At 40.7% G+C, this 17,697-nt stretch overlaps 1 protein-coding gene across 2 annotated transcripts in view; it reads left to right on the plus strand.

The window, feature by feature from the left end:
- The window catches only part of COL8A1 (collagen type VIII alpha 1 chain), a 92,461-nt gene that overhangs the window by 57,195 nt on the left and 17,569 nt on the right, over positions 1 to 17,697 (plus strand). The gene's annotated exons all lie outside the window — the stretch shown is intronic.

Raw genomic sequence — 17,697 nt, forward strand, 5'->3', positions numbered from 1 at the left:
TACCAAAAACAAAGAGCAAAGGCTTAAAACTGAAGTTGTCTTAAAGCTATCATCTACACGGGATTTCATAAGTTAATTCAAGTGTTTGCTGTACACCAAAGCTTTTGAATTTTGAGTAGAAAAATAGATGTTACATAAATTTTGGTGATCATCCTCAACAGCATTTTTTTTCCTAGATAATTAAAGAAATCTACCCTTTCAGTCATTCTCCATTGTTTAATAGGAGAGAGCATGGAATTTTGGCATTTCATGTTTATTTAAAGAATCTTGTTTTAAATCTAATTTTATGGTCAGGAAAGAGTAAGGAAAAAAGAAATGTCAAAAAAGATTATATCCTGGGAAAAGAGTGAACCATGCTATTGATGTGCTTTTGATACCCTAAATGCATATGTACACGTGTCTGCTTCCATATGTATGCACATGTAAAAATAAACAGCAGTAACATTCATTGGGAAATCCATGTTTAATATAATGTTTAGTTTGCTCAATAATGGGAAGAATATGTTAAACATCATTCTGAGCCTTAATGGAAAAGTTTCTGACAACTAGACATTAGCTCATAGTATCCACAGTCATCTTATGCCTATGATTATTGTTTGTTATCAAGTGTGACTTTTGGAAGAAAAAATGCATTATTGCTTAACAAGCTGCGTTGCAATAGTGTCCTGCAGTCTGTTTTGGTTTCTAGATAGCTAATTAAAAGAACCCACATGTTAAGAATTAATCACGTAAATTCCTCAGACTTTCCGAACATCTTTTGAGGAAGACGAGCGCCACATCCGATCGTGTTTCTCCCTTGCAGAGAAATCCTACACAACGTGTCTGAAACGAAACCGGTAGAGTCCCATAAACACGACTCTAGAAACACACGGCTCTAGAGCACCAGCCCCGGCAGCCCCCCGGCTCTGTGAACCCACAGAACTCCTCCAGGCACTGGGGTGGGCTGGTGCCGTGCCAGGCTACCAGCATCTCTTGGCAGTGGCCACCGCTGGAGCTGTCCCTGGTGACCGTCTCACCCGGCATTGGCTGCTGGGACCCACCCTACATCGGGGGCTATAAAAGTCTAAGGGAAAAAAAAAACCAGAAACAAAACGAAAAGAAAAAAAAAAATTGTATAGCCCAAGGCTGCAGCCCACAAAATATTAAGAGAGAATAAACCACTTCCCAGCTAGTATTTACATTCTCCCAGAGCATCCATAAGAAAATTTTAGAGCCCAATCCACCTAGCAATAAAACAGCCATCCAAGAATGGCAGTGGACTTTGATAACTCGACTGCAAAGTTTTTATAGCAGTTGATGAAAAGACTGTATAAGAGCACTGCTTCTTTTATTAGTAATTTCTTCAAACCCTTCAACAAAGATCTGGTGTTACAGAATAATATGGATCACTTTAAAAAAAAAAGTATCACGTGTTCAGCATTTTAGAGTCCTTTACCTACAGCAGGTGAAACAGTAATAGGAGCTATTGAATATACTTTCTAGACAGAAAAAAGCAACAGTTAAGCTAAGCATTACAAATTAGCACCTGCTACTTTTCATGCCTGGCAGAATTGCTTTGAGGAAAACAAACACTGTCCTCGACAATTCACAGATCTCAGGAACAGAGAATTAAAGGGAAAAAAGCCTTTAAAAAGGGTGAAAGTTCTGGAAAATGTTATTTCCTTTTTTTTTTTTTTAATCTATTCCAGTGAATAGAGAAGAATTTCAGCAAAACATTCAGATCTGGATAGAAATATCCCTCAAATTAAAAGGAAACAAAGCCCTTTATCTGTAGCAAGAATAAAAATTTTCAGACTTGAGCATCAACTGGCAGATAGACTTGAAAGGCATTTGGGTCCAATAGAAGTCCTGAGCTGCTACCAAAATCAACAGTCTAATTGTCTCAGCTGAAACTGGGGCTTAGCTTTTGGGTTTCCTGTAACTAAATCTTGCCACAAACAGCTCTGCTAAGTTTTTCCTCTAATAAAATAAAATACAGCAAAATTAAGATAAATACAAGAGACAATGAAGATAAGTATGTAGTTCCCAACACAGGGCAGGGAGCAGATGTTAGAGAAAACTCGTGAAGATATCAACATAGTACTTGTCAGTTCTAAATGGTCGATATGACAGTTCTTTAAAAATAAACAATCAAACATCTGAAAGTAATTGCTAGACTAAGGGATTTAAGTTTATTTTATTTAAGCAATAAGGTATTTTAAAAATGTACTCAGAATGTCTAGCTTGCTTCAGATTGCTTCGGTTTTCTGCACAGTGTCATGGTAGTCACTACCCACCCAAATGTGGTATTTTAATAATATTTTTAAATTGAAAAATGACAACTGCAATGAAGAAAGCAAAACTATTCAGAAAGGTTACCAGAATGCACAGTTTAACTTCAAACACTTTCTAATCTGATCAGGAAGCAGAATGAAAAAAATGCATTGTGCTGAATTCAGAGACACTGAGTCAGGTGATAAAGTTATACAAGTTTTTGTGGGTTTACTGAGGTCACATCTCAAACTCAAAAGAAAAACTAAGCCACTGAAAGTAATGTTTCTGTTTATATAGTCCGATATTCTTTCTGTCTATCCTTTTTCCCATTAAACTGCCTTTTATGCCTCTTTGTGAACTTAGTCATCTTCCCTGTCCTCAGTTTTGCCCTCATCTTCTCTTGCTTTATGTTCCTCCATTCAGTCCCTGCTTATCTGATAATAAGGATTAGTTTACCAGTCTGCCTTTTCCCTGGCTGACCTGGGGAGCTGGAAGTACTGGATGATTTTTAGTGGAACTTAAACCTCAAATTACACATGTGTTTATGGAAATGTTACCTTACATTTCCAGGGCCACTGATTTTAAACAGGAGTCAGTTGCTGGACTCCTTTAGTAACTCATGAAAACCTAACTTCAGATTCCTCTCAGCAGCTCTGGATGGGAGGAAATTAAAGGGGAATTACAAAAGAAAAATCCTTTCCAAACATAGCAGTGTTATTCAATAGCTTAGAAATTTACTTCTCTTTTCCTGTTGGTGAATGTGGTTTCTTTTACTAATCCAAGCATTATTGTGAATAAACCCAATGGTTGCTTTTGTCTGTGTTTTGAAGAAGAGCGGCTTGTTTAGGGCTTTAGTAGCGATAATTGACACATAAAGCTCCAGTATAGAAGAACACAGAAAGAGCTGAGCTTGCCTCTACAAATCATTAGAATTGGGGATATTCCACAGACACCTCCTGCGTGCTGTTAGTAACCACGATGACAAGTTTATGATCCCAGTGGGTGCAAAGCAGAGACCTGAAGGACCTGCTGCTCATTAAATGCTTTGCTTCTCTAGTCCCCGGCTCCCCAGACGTCCTCACCTGTGCACACATGTACACCCTTCGGGTCCTTGGCGACAGGTTCATTGGGAGTACTTTGGTGATACGCAGCGCCTGCCCCTTCGCAAATGAGGAGAAGCAGCTAACTCAAGGTTGCTTGGGCTGAAAAGCAACTTCAAGCCAGTAGGCAGCAGATTTTTATACTGATAACAGGAAATTCATGGAAGACTAGAGCAATGTGCCTGTCTGATTTGGGAAACAGTTGTTGTGAACAGTAACTCTTCTTCTGGGTTTTGCATTAAGCTTAAATCCTCCTGTTTGTGTGCTGAAGCACATGGGTTACTAACAGATAGCTCATGAACAGTCCCACACAGAGCATATAGCCGCAGTCATCGATTTGCAAATGTTTTCCACACATTTTCCATAGCTTCCACATTCAGGGAAGAGTAGCACTAGTCAAGAGTCTTCTTTCAAAAGCCTCATTGACGTAACTTATCAATGTCATGATTCCTTTTGAACTCACTGAGTTTCTTCAGGAAACACCAATGTATTTTCTATGCAGGAGTCTCTCTGGAAATGTCGCCTTTTAAGACAGTTTTCTAGACCCTAAGGAGTTCAGACACAGAGCTTTATGAATACCTTTGTCTTGCAAAGTTCAGGGAATGCTACCACCGAATGAAATTAAGTTTGAAGTATAGTCAGAAGAATTACCCAGCTAATAATGATAGTTCAGCTAAAATATTTGTTACAGAATTCAACCTTCTATTTAGTTTCAAAGGAGTTCAAGGTAGTTGTTGGGTTTATTTAAGTAACAGGTTAAGGATATCCTTTTTCAACTGCAAAAGTTAAGCAAATACTGTCAAACATTACAGTTCATAGTAGTCTGGCATAGGAAAAATTTCACAGAATCACAGAATGGTTGAGGTTAGAAGGTACCGCAGGAGCAGGACATCTTGTCCAACCTCCCTGCTCAAGTAGGAACGTCTACACCAGTTGCCCAGGACCATGTCCAAAAAGCTTCTGAATTAGCTCCAAGGATGGAGACTCCACAACCTCCCTGGGCAAGCCGTGACAGTGCTCAGTCACCCTCACTTTTCTACTCACTCTACTCTCTCTCACAATTTCTACTTTATGCATCTGAAATTCCCCCTGTACTTGTTCACTGCAGCCGTCTAGCTCATGATTTACAAGGGGTGGATGAATGTTGGAGCACGATGCTGAAATCAGGGATGTTTTAGTGGAGAAGCTGACGCAGTAGTTTACTGAATGCATTTTTGGACCATTTACTCTGTAGTCGCCTGTGTATTCCTGGTGTAAATGGGGGATGGTGTAAGTGGAGTCGGCTACACAGCGGCATGGTGTTGGCGCACATCGTGGGAATGGGAGCCATGCCAGCTGATGGCACGGCTCAGGCTTTCTGTAGAATAATTGCTTTGGGTGCAAACGGCATATTTCATGCTACTTTGCTTGCATTACAGCTATTTTTAAGCCATCCACAACATGGAGACTTAGTATTTTGAACCTCCAGAAGGTCTGGAATGTGCTCAGGTTCCCCCCTCCTGGGCAGTGTTTGTGAAGCTGTCCCTTGATACATGACAAACTGGAAAGGCAAAGAAAAGGCAACAGCATGGAGCCTGTGCTGACAGTGTAAATAGAAAGTTGAGTTCAGCGGACAAGGTTCACAGTTTGCAGTGAAAGGTCACAAGGATTTCAAGCATTTTTGGTATTTTGTCTCTGCTGTCTGCACAGTATCAAGCAAATAAAAAAAACCCTGATAGACAGCTTCCAATTCTGTATACTTGGCATCCCTGCTCAGCCCGAAGGAACATGGGAAGCTCTGTGTCTGGCATTCTACAATTATTTGAGGACACGCCACCCTAACAAAGCTTTAACACTTACTCAGCCCCAACTTGCCTGGTATTTTTTCATGTGACATTTGATAGGCTAAAAGGCTTACCCAGCTTCAGCTAAGCCAAGTGGCCTGCAGTTTTCTTGCTGAAAATGCAGTATCAAATTTGGCATGATGAGGAAGAGTCCTAAAACGTTAACTCTCAACAGGTTATGTTCCTCTTTGCCCAGCCAATGTGCAGTCACATTAAAATATCAAATGCTTTTATGAGAAATCTCCTACAGTCTGTAGTTGAACCAAAGGAGACTTGGAGGAGTCTGATTTTTTATCATTATTTTTATTATAATTTTTGCCTGCAGTGAGTTCATTCCCTCCTCTGGATATTATTATAACATCTCCTTTTAGGAAAGGTTTAGTGCTGGCCTGTGAAACACTGACAATGACATTTTTATGTCCTGGACTTAACTAAATTTAAACCAAGTGGAGACTGTTTTCCTGGAGGTATGTAACCTCAGAAATCCAAAGAAGAGTTTTATTACCTGTGCACCTAAGAAGTGAGTGCAACCACTGCTTTTTGTAAAATCCCTGCTTCCAGTATTCAGGTCTGTACTGCTGAAGCAAGAAATAAGAAAAAAGACCTTCCATATTACTCTTGTCTTTGGGTGCATCTCTCCTGGACTCAGACTATTCAGAGATATCTTAGAAGTGTGACTAGGGATTAAATAGTAAAAATGGGACAGTAGGTGAGCCAGGTATTGGACAAATTTCCTGCAAAGTGTATTCTTTTAATCTTCCAGATTAGTTTTTCTTTGTGTTCCTAGCTCTGCAACTCCTGGGGTACCTCAGCGTGACCATGTATTAGAAGTTTGTTGTGCACACTGTGAGCGCTAAACACTCGAGCCCATGTTGTGCCTAGAGGTGCTGAGAGGTGCCTGGTGGGGTTTTCCCTGTAACTCCCACTGACATACCTGACAATGTCATGAGGGATTTATTTTCAATCTTGGATACTTTGCACACCTTGTTCTTCAGGCTCAGGCAGAATACCTGTTCCAGCTGCTGTGCAACATACTCCTTCATACCCTTCTTGAGACAGATATTTTTGTATCTTGAGATAAAAACCATATTTTGTTGTTGGGTCCCTTCATTAAATTTTCTTTACGGTACCTGAAACCTGATGTCCATTCTGCCTGGCTTAAAAATATAGTAGTTACCCGCACAAGTATTCAGTGGCTGTGAAGAGCTGAAGATAGAAGGTGTCTACAGACAATCCTCCTTTGACTTCCTTCTCTTTTTAATTTCCTCTCCCCCGTCACTTTTTACTTAGATATAGACGATTTTGCTCTGAGGTCTAGTAGTGCTGAAAGGTGCAGAACAGATGCCTGAATGTACATGGTATCTCCTCCTACCATGGTCAAGTGTGGAATACAAACTCTATGCCACATGTGATTAAACCTAGCCAGGAATGAATAAGATCCCTAAATGGGAGGTATAACTGCATAGCAACTGCAGACACACTCAAAATTCATTCCCTTTCTTCCCTAAGTATAGAAAGATTAAGATCAAAGGACTGGTGCTCACTGTTTTCTACTCTCCAGCAGAAAAATCTGCAGATTTTGATGTGCTCAGAGCAAAGCACATTCCAACATGATACATTTCTAGGATAGCTAGAAAACAAAGTCCCTTGCCTTTTGACAAACAAGAGATAGTGTTTGAAAAGACTAGAAGACAGGAAGCCCGGAAGGACTAAAAGGAAAGGTATTTGTTAATGCTCAGCTTGTATGATATTTGCCCTGGCCAATACCAGGAATATGCTGTTGGTAATGAGCTGTCTGTAGGTGACTGAAGTAACTGGGAGAAGAGAGGACCCTCCTCATTCAAAGACACAGGTGAACAATGTGTCTTAAGATCAGATTCTACCTTTACAAGAAAGAAGTAGCTTTATAATTGATCATGACATGATAGTTCTGAATCAGAGGCAGTGTAACACAGCTGTGTCCCAGCCAACACGGGCTATAACACCTATAGAAAAGACAATTATGTGAACATGTTTTTGTAATTTTGCTTTTTAAAAAAAAAAATGCAAGAGGAAAGTTAGGCTTGTGTCTATGCTTGAGCGGATGGCTCACGCCACCTACGGGGCAGCTTCAGTAGCTTGCAAGGACTTCCCGTGGAAACCCAACACAGTTTCTGTACTGATCAAAAATTGCTCCAACAGACATTTGAATTGGCTGTAGTACCTGTCAGTATTTAAATATATATACATCGATAATAAACTTCTGCTCTTCAGATGCACTGCTACAACACTGGACAGTCAGTGTGCTTGATTTTATAAATACACTTGCTAACAATCCATTTTTTATCTGTATATTATATTTTTAGCTGTATATTATATTATGTATAAGGATACATAAACATCTAATTCTCTTTTGATTATTGCCACAAATTAGTTACGGTGACTGTAACTGGAATTAGAAAAATGATACAAGATGAGTTTTAAATGCCAAGCCCATTTTTTGTCTACTGAAAACTGCAGCAGAGAATCTGATAAAACTCCAAACAAAGCTTACAAAGATACAATTGCTTATAAGAGCTGACTATCCCTGAGCTGCCCAATGCAGTGTTTGCATTAAGCCTGGATGAATACCAATGTGTGGCTTTGGTGCTAAAGAGAAAAATGTCTTATAGTTGTAGAAATAGTACCTTTTCCTTAGGAATAACAGTATTTTCTTTATACAACCGTGCCAAGTGCCAGCCTTTCCACCGCTTTCAGAGGCCCATTTCGATCACCCATTTCAGCTCTTTTTTCACTCATTAGCACTACCTAGTCATTAAGTCATAACAAGTGAGCCCCAAAAGCAGGGCACAGCCTGAGCAGCTGAGCTTGAAGGTGGGGTCACTGATGGTGACAGGACTCCTTTCCCCAGCCCCCCTGGCAGCAAAGGGCTAATCCACAGGGGCCGGGGCAGCCCCAGGGACAGCAGAGCCCAGGGGCTTGCTCTGCCACCCTGGGATAGGGTGGAGGTGGAGGAACCAGCAACTGAATGGCTGAAGACACAAAGACTGCAGCATCCCTTCCCCACCCAGCTGGAGCACTGGAAACAGCCTGTGGCAGGAGGCTAGTGCAGGCGGAAGACATGGCCTCCCCATGTGTTTTACCCAAATCATGCCCTGTTTTGTTTTCTTTCTTCCTTACAGCATGACAAGCACTTACGTGATTAAAACTGAAGTTAAAACAAACAATTACGCCAGACTTCAGTACACTCTTTTTTTAATGGACTATTCCGCACCAGGCTAGTGCGATTTTTGGTCAGTGCTGCTTTACCCTCTTCACCTCCTTCTCCCCAAGACATTTGCAGTCTCACTGAATGCCGTATTGGAACGTTGGCAGTAAGGAAGGCCTCTCCACTGTTCCGTAGGAGATGGACTAGCGACAAACAAGCAGTGGTTGTTTCTGCTCAGCCATGTTATCCCAATTATACCCAGGGACAATGCCATTGCTACAAAGGAAGATTCCTCTAAATTACACTACTCAAAGATGAGTATCGGGGCCTAAAACCTTAGTCCTCTCTCACAGTGTGTAGGGTTGCTCTAAAGTTTCCTTCCAGTAAGGCACATTTCTTATAGTTTCTAGGTTGGTTTTCTTTTGTTTTGTTTTAAGTGAAGCACACATTTTTCTAGGACTGAAGCATTTCTGGAAAAGACTCTGAAAACGGCTGCTCTGGTGTTTTTAAAACTGGAGTGAATAGGTATCTTACAGAAGCAAGCTAATTTCAGGTGGCTTCAAAACATATAAAATAGTGATCTAATCCAGGGTAAACGATAATGTCATGACACAGAAATGTGTCCCTTTAATTGTAAAGTACTATTCCATCTCTTAACAGCATCACAGACTGCAAAGGCAAATGTTCTTGAAAGCTGTTATAGTTAAAGGCGTAGGGAGGATGCTTGTGTGGGGGTTAAAATAGAGTTAATGGATTGCATTTGCTCAAGCCAAGCAATGAGTTCAGAAGAAGCAATAGCATGTAGAATGTAAGTAATACAGTGAGGATTTAAGAAAAAATGGGGATAGCACCTACAGTTTCCTATTAACTGCAACTGCAGTTCTAATTTGCATGGATGAAGTAAAGTAAGTGATGTGAATAATTGCTTTAGACACTATAACATATACAAAAGCAAGGCCAGAAAAAAAGAGCAGACAAAATATGGCACCTAGCATGAATAAAAAAAGCAGCTCCACTCCTGGGGTCTCCAGAGACAAATCCATCTGATTTTGCTTAAGCAAACAATGTGGGGGGTATGTCCTGTTTTAATTTCTTTTTTGGCCTCCACTATATTGTTTATCTTGAGTGCTCATCTTCCTGACAAATGTATTTTCAGGAAACTATTCTTTCGAGTCTCATAGCCCTGAAGAAAACCTGAATAAATGTGTCTGCTCATCACGACTAACTTGTGGTCTCTGTGTGGCTTTGTTTAAAGTTAGAGGTTCACAGAGACATGTAAACAGTCAACTGCAGGGACTGGGGACTGTGAGAGGCAATGTAGTACATAAAAGAGCTTCCTGCGACCAAAAGCTTCTTTCCTCTGTAAGTTAGTGTGTTACACACTCATGAGCAGGAGAAAGATAAGTCTGATGACTTAGTGTAGCCTCATTAAAATGCTCAACGTGCTTCTTACAGCATCACTCAGAGATAAGTAAGGAGTTTCAGACCCATTTTACAAATGAGGAACTGAAGGAGGTTGGCAAAGCGTGGCAATACCTATACAGCAGCCCCAGAAACTTCTGCAATGTTTTGCAGAGGTATCAAAGATTTAGCTTTAAACTAGGTCGCATGGGTACCACTAGCCAGTCAGGCTGCACCGTCTTGATGCTCACCACAGGCTGGCTCACCAAGTTACTTCTGTTCCTCCACTGCAGATCCCGTTTGGAGTCCTGAACTCCAGATGTGTCCTAAATGAGATGTGTGAGCTGCGGGACCTTAAGACACTACAAGAAACTCCACTGCCCATTGGCTTGTTTCTCTTCATTCCTCCCTTCCTCCTCCCATACAAACTGTAATGCTCAAGGTGGAAGAAACCTGTGAGCAGGGGTTAGAATATGCCAAAAAGTAGGAGCTGGTGAGTGATAGCAAACAATACATACACGTGCAGAGAACGGGTAGGGGCTGGTGGATCAGGTGCCTTTTCCATAGGAACGAAAGAAAATGGTGCTGTAAGTAACTTGCCCAAGGTCATAGAGGTGGTTTTGAACAACCTTGCACACATGCTTAAAAATCCCTAGTTCTTTTAAAATTTGAGCCTGCTGCTTGAGTGATGGTGTCTGGACATACCAGATCAGGACTCATAACCAGAATTCTGCCACCCTCTACTGTAGTCCCATGATGTGCGTAAGCAGGCAGGATTCAAGTCCAACAGAGGAGTTTTTCTCAGAGCCAGGGGCCAATCCATTATTTAACTCTGCAGTACCAGACAGTTTATAATCTGCCTTTGGTCTTTTTCAGAGGTACTAGCATGTCTAAGTCTATCCTTAGGAATTCATTGGGAAAACATGTAAGCCAGATATTTCCTTAGTTCTCTAGGGGCAGCGTGTCCTCATAGGAAGCAGGAACAGTGTTTCACAATTATCATTTTCTAACCCCCTCCCCTCCAGCACTGTAGGAAAGAAAGAATATCTTATGAGAACAGTAAACATTCAGCATGTGCCTGTTTCACCATTCTGATTCAGAGCATCAGCCCCACATCCAGAGATAGCAACTGCGGGAGTCTGTGTTATATCTGCAGTAAAAACTGTTGGCTTTTCTGGATCTGGACGCTGCCACCTCAGCTCGTTTCTAATGCGCGTGCTTTGGCAGCACACAGCCGAGCAAGGCCATCGATGTGCATTTTAAAATGTGGTAACCTCCACATTGTGTTTTTCTTGAGAATCATCTATATTATAATTACAAGGAAAAAAGATGGCACCACTGCATTTCTTTACAAAACAATTCAATTTAGGATTATTACTTTTAGTCAGTGAGGCATCATCACCAATAGTGAACAAGACTGAAGGATGAGTAAGTTTCAAGTGTCTTTGTAATGCATTTAACACATTTGGAAACCCTGGGTCCTCCCATGCTTCTTTTTGCACCAGTTTTCTGTGGTTGGACAAAGATCAAACATAATAGTGTCTGTAGCCAGCACACAATATACGTGATCACTTTGGTTAAATTATAAAAAAGGCTAACATCTAACTTGTCCATGTCATGTTATTTGGCAAAACTAATGATATAATTAAATGGGTTCAAATATCAAAAACATATGTATCTGCTTACATTTATGCTTTTTTTTTTCCATTTACAAAATAATGCTTTTGTAAGAGAATAAAATTCAATGAGCTTCATATGTACTGGTGGAGTTCTGCAACTCAATTATTTCTTCATCACAATGGCAAGAGAAACTCCAGCGTACAAATAATGTAGAAGATTTATAGACCTGATTGCAGCACAGACACTTGGCCTACAGAGCTCCCTAGCAAGCCAAAGAGAAGTAGTCGTTTCCACAGGTATGAGGAGGGTTGGCTGATAGCATCAGCTAAGCCATGGTGAAGGATATGAGCAGAACATTTACAGTCCTACTTCTAGCTAAACTAAGAAATCTTTGAAGTATGATATGTGGATTTCATGAGTGTTTAAAGCAAACTTCTGCAGGAAATGGGATCCACATGCATGTTTTCTTGGGAGTTCCTTGTAAAACAATAGTCAAGTCTGAACATAAGTATGTATTTTTAATTTAATAGATAGGTTTAGTTTACAGGTTCTTCCCTCATTCTCCTACTGCCTAGGACTGTACATCAACAGAGACATCCGAAGTCTGCTTTCATTTAATTAAATGGGATCTCTGTCGCCAGTTTAAAAAAAAAAAATGTATCAGATATATGAAATAATGTCTGTTCTCATGACATCTCCAGCCCAATTTCCAGGAAGAATTTGGGGTAGTTTTGAATAGATGAAAAGAATGATAAGAAAAACATTTCCTTCAAAAAAAAATTAAAGGAAAGCAACACTCCTACTTATCTTCCAACTCTTCCATCTTTGGAAATTTTCCTTTTAGCTCAGAGGGGCTAGGCAAGTAAAGCTGTTCATCTGTGACATCCCATTAAATGTCGTCATTAGCAAGATTAGATGCAGTAAATGGACTCAATAACAATCACTGCTGTCCACTTCAAACCAGATACATTTAACCACTGTGATCATTTCCACAGCAGGAGAATACCAATATCACATGGAAAAGATAGGACGCGGTGATATTGGTTATTCTGTTTATAAATAGGAATTACCTCCACTGCAGTTAACTGAGGACAGAATCTAGGCCAGTGGTGGATACCTGTTTACTTAGCTACACAACAGTAGGCCAGGGTTTGGGTATTTTTAAGCTAATACAAACCAGAGCAATTCTAATTTTACTGCCTGAAAATGGGAATTTCATAGATCTAAATTGACATTTGTTCCTTGCCAAAATATTTTGCACTGGCACTTACTGTTGGAAAGACCAGTTTTTCCTACTGCCAAGAATTGAATAAAACTAAGCCAAATTCTTCAGTTCTTAATTGAACAAAATTTTCATTGTAGTTTTGCTTGATTAAGAAAAACAGGTCATAGTCTACTGCATGGATAAGTGTCTGCGCATATATAGGTTGGGATCCATTTAAAAATATTTAACAACTTGCAAACTTTATGCAGGTTATAGTTCTCATTAAAAATTAATGGGGTTATCTATATATATGTCAAATTACCTGTCTGCACAAGTGACCAGTTCCCCGACTGTTGAATTTCACAAGCTTCTAATGTTGCTAATTCTCACATGGAAGTAATTAATTGAGTCACTTGAGAAAAGTCTGTTCCAGATCATGTTCCATTTTTCTTTACAATTGTGGAGGCCTGAATTACTGAACTCTAGGAAATACTCTTCTTTTTTTCTTTTACGTTAAAAAATAAATTTACCAGTGTAATTGATGCACAGGAACCGATGGGACACAAATTTCTCAAAGTTACACTCACTACTGCATACAGTTTTCCATCACATCTGTTCAGATTTCTGCATTTTATCTGTGTCACAGATCCTCCCAAGGAGAATTACTAGACCTTCATAGTCAGGAGAATTCATAAAATATTAAACTTCAGCAGTCATTTTTAGCCTGAGGCAGCCAATGGAAAACTAGCCAGGAAAATTCTTCAACAATATTGTGTTAATAATTTTGCATTTCCAAATGAAAACTGAGTAGGTTTGCCTTCTCTTCCCTAACTGTTACCACTACATTATGAATGCCACACCAGCGCTGTACGGTCGCAATATACTGATGACTGCAAGTACAGGAAAACACAAATCTCTCCCCTTCTTCTGGATTTGTCATGGCTTAGTCCTTTGAAGACAAGTTCAGTTTAGATGTCACATTTAATCAAGATGAGGCCTTCATTCCAAATCAAAGACATAACGGCATGTAATCAGTATTACAATATCAAAAAAAGTAAATAATTTTCAACTGACCACTGTTAAGAGACTGCATCGTTTGGGGAATAAATAGAAGTACAGGGATAAAAGAAGGTACAGCTATTAGTCATAAAGATAAGAGAGATAAAATAAGAAGGAATTCAGGAAGAGGAGAGGCATGGGTAGAATTTAACAGCAGTTCTCAAAGGTGATTTATGAGATTTGTACATGCATTAGAAGATAATCCAGTCTAGAGCCTAAATAGGCAAAAGAAACAAAACTGCCAAAAAAGGAATGATACCTAGTTGGTTTTTTTATAATTTCTTAGTGATTTTGATTACCAGTGCTGCCTTTTAGGTTGAAAAGAATAAAAAGTGGAGGGTGATATTTTTTTTTCTATAGATACGATTTGAAATGAATCCATCCAAATCTTCATTTAAAAGCAGTGGCAGTGTCACGTGGCAGTAGTTTGTACATTTTGCCCACTATGTCTTAAACGAAGAGATGAAAACTCTCTGTAAGTTTGCCTGACTTCCCCTTTCCGTAATGTTACTTTCAAAAACCTATAAAGAAAATAGTATCTAATGACAGAGCAAACATGGAGGCCATACAATCCCACAGATTATAAAAGCTCTTAGGTTTTTGTCCAGTACAGTCACTGCTGATTTATTATTAAAGCTTAAATCAGTGAAGATGGAAGAACCCCTCACTCCCAAGCAGAGAGCTGCTAAATCTCTGGTATCTCAGTTAATTCCTTCACACGTTCCCCTTGGCTCAGTACCCTTTTCCTCTGTGCTCTGGGGTCCCAGCAGCCAGCAGCATGAAACAGGGATGCCACCACAAGCTACTCATACAGATGCAGTAGTACCAGCAAAGCTGACCCGGGAGGTTTTGATTTCTTTATTTTAATTCTTACTTACTGTTTCATTTGTGTGCATATACTTAGGGGTGTGTGTATGGGCAGGGCTTACTATCCCAGTACATGGCTCGGAGTTGCTGGTACGGCTGCTTCTCAGCAAGAAGTGCTTTGCCATTTAGTATTCCTTTAGCAGTAACGTGCTCCTCCTCTAAACACAGCCTAAACTGCACCCTGCGTGCAGTGCTGGTACCTGCCAGAGTATCCCTCCAAGGGTTTTGGAGCTCACAAAGCTGCAAACACATCTTCTGGAAACATGAGTCTCTGGATGACTTTACTAGCACAACTTGCAAGCACAGTCCTTTAAGGAGCTCATTCGTGCAGGATCTAATCAGCCTTATTATTTAATTTACTGAGAATTTTGCAACAATTTTCAGGGAATACAGCTCAGACCTAAAAAAAACCCTCTCAAACTCTGAGCCTGTGGGCTATAATTATGTACTCCAGATTATCTCTTTCCTCAGCAGGGTTAAACAAGCCTTCCACAAAGCACATTAGAAGTATTTCTATAAAGAATACGTGATTTCTACTCACATCTGAAAATCTGAGCAGGTTTCTTGACCTAACACAAAATTAACTTACAATTAATGTAGGTGCCCCATCTCACAGTCAAACAAAACAAAATCACTGTAAGCATTGCTGATAGCTATTCTGCTGTTTGGAGAAATAAGGCTCCGTTTTCCTTGCTAGAGAAGTATCTGTCTAGTGCATTTACTTTTTGTTTGGTTAAGTCATGGTTTGTAGGTAGCCAGGAACCTTTGGTTCTGATGTTCAGCAGTATGAATCTGGTGAGCAAAGTTTGTGAGGAAGAATATGATTTCATTTAAGTGCACTGATTTTTCTAACACCAGATTTTGTGAAGTTAGTCACTGTTGTCTTAACTGCATCATCCTGGGAATAGCTAGCACGTGCCTTAACTACTACTTTGCATAGATACAAGAACAATTTTTAAAAATGCATATCTGCTTCAAAAGAATCCAGATTTTGAAACAAAAAAGGAAGACTGGGGAGAGGAAAAGGAGGCCTTAGGTGATTGACAATGCAGGATATAGAACCTTTCAGATCCTAATCCATGAGGGGATGTTTGCATCTGGCCCCATAATGGAGTCCACATGCCAGAATTAGATGCCTGGACTCTGTGTGAGTGTGTAAGGGGAGTTAAGTGCCTCAGAGGGGGATTCACAAAAGTCACTGTTTGGGGAGCTGCCTAAGCCAGCCAAATAGGAAAAGCTGAAGATTGCAGTTCGTCCTAAATCCTAGCTCTGTCCTGGGCTTAAGTGCCTTCTGGTGAATAGAGTACACAGGCACAAGTCCTTCCACTCTCAGCTCACAGCCCACCATCCTCTCTCGAAGGCAGGTGCCAAATTTTTCTGTCAAACTCAGAGCAGCCCTCAGCAGCTCGAGCAGAGTCTTACTCAGGCTGTAGAAGAGGGGTCTAATTTCTTCCCTTAGCAAAGGGTGCTGAAGTGCATTTCCAACCTTCTAGGCATGCCCCAGCCAGCCGGCTGCAGGCATCAGCTCCAGGGGCGGGTTGGAGCTGGCACAGGTCACAGCAGACCCGAGGAGGCCTGGGGAGGAGGAAAGCCACTAGAGACTGTCTGAAAGCCTGGGAGGCGTCAGCAGGGAAAGGGAGCCTCAGGTCCATGCCCTGCACGAAGGAAGGTTGGCGCACTGGGACCAAGCATCTGGGAGTTTAGCAGCCTGCCAGCTCAGGCAACAGCTAATCACTCCCTGACCAGGGACTTGGATTTTGATTACGAACTGAAGTGCTTTAATTTCCCCCTCCAATCCCATTTCCTCATGTGGTCGCAGCCCCACCTCTGCCTCACAGTGGAGCAGGCAGCTGAAGGGAGGCTGGTGTCCCCCTTTGATCCAGTTTAGCAGCGGGATTGCAACAGGTTTGTCAGCCTGTCATCACTGGCATAGCCCTTCATCCTGGCTGCAGTACTGATGAAACCCAAGTGCCAGCTCCCGCTGCAGACATCTTATAACAGTTAGACAGGACAGCTGATCGCTGACGAGCTTTAGAGCCTGTGTATTTGCGAGTCTCACAGTTACCAGCAATCATGGGTCCAAATGGCTGCACTGAACATTTCATATTGTTTCTCTTGGAGTAGAGTTGAGAGACTTGAGTGAGCAATAGTATTTGCTCTTCAGTACTTGGCTTTGCTTTCCTTTGGCCTTCGTTGGGTTATTCCAAGGTGATAGATACGGTAATTTCAAGTCCTTTAAAGCATAGCACATTGGACTGCATATAGGAGATTAATTCTGCTGCATGGCATCTTTGGAGTTTAAATCACTATATATTCTCATGGATCCAGGATAATGGGGTGGGGAGGGAGAAGGGTGTGTCTTTTTTGTGTGTGTGTGTGTTCCAGAAGTATTCTTTTTCTTTACTGTGCTTTTGAGAGACATGGCAAACATTTACTATAAAAGTATTCACTGAATCAAACATACAGGGAGTATTTTACAACTCAAGTTGGAAGTTTTTTTGGTGGTGTCATGGTACCCTTATCTTTGCACTTGTATAATGGGAAGAGAGTGGCATCTGTGTAGGCCTGTAGATGTTACACTTGTTAAGAAGTAACAGTTATTTCAATCTTTGTCTCTCTGCCCGTTGACTAGTCAAGTGGTTATGTGTTGAAGTAGACTTGAATAAGAAGCATTTCTTACCTGCTGCACAAGAGGGAAAGACAGAAGGCCTGTATGGGCAGATCTATCTGGCATGACACAGGGATGTATGTGTGCAGTTCAGCCATGGAGGCAGTGTAGGGGAGTACACTAGAGTCTTTGGTGGTGATTGCACCCAAGTGCCAGATTATGAAGAGATGTACATTGGTAGACCCACTGTCCCCCATCTAGCAACTTCCAACCTCATGTCCACCCACAGATATGACCCAGAGAACAAAGGGTCTTTTATACAAATTAAAAGCCCAATTTTGAAACCATTTTAACCAAATGAATGTTTAGTTGTGGTTATGGTCATCTTGGTCTTTATCAAGCATAAAAATTAAAATTTACCCATATAGGAAATATGATCATGAGATAATATCTGCTTGAGGTTTGCGAATGGAACAGTGTCAGGTCATGACTAAGATCAGAACATCCTAACAATTATGATAATACCTGCAATATTTTATAATAAAACAGGAAAATAACTGTTGCTAAATAGTTTT

Source organism: Strix aluco, chromosome 2, assembly GCF_031877795.1.
Source record: "Strix aluco isolate bStrAlu1 chromosome 2, bStrAlu1.hap1, whole genome shotgun sequence".
NCBI classification, from domain to species: Eukaryota; Metazoa; Chordata; class Aves; order Strigiformes; family Strigidae; genus Strix; species Strix aluco.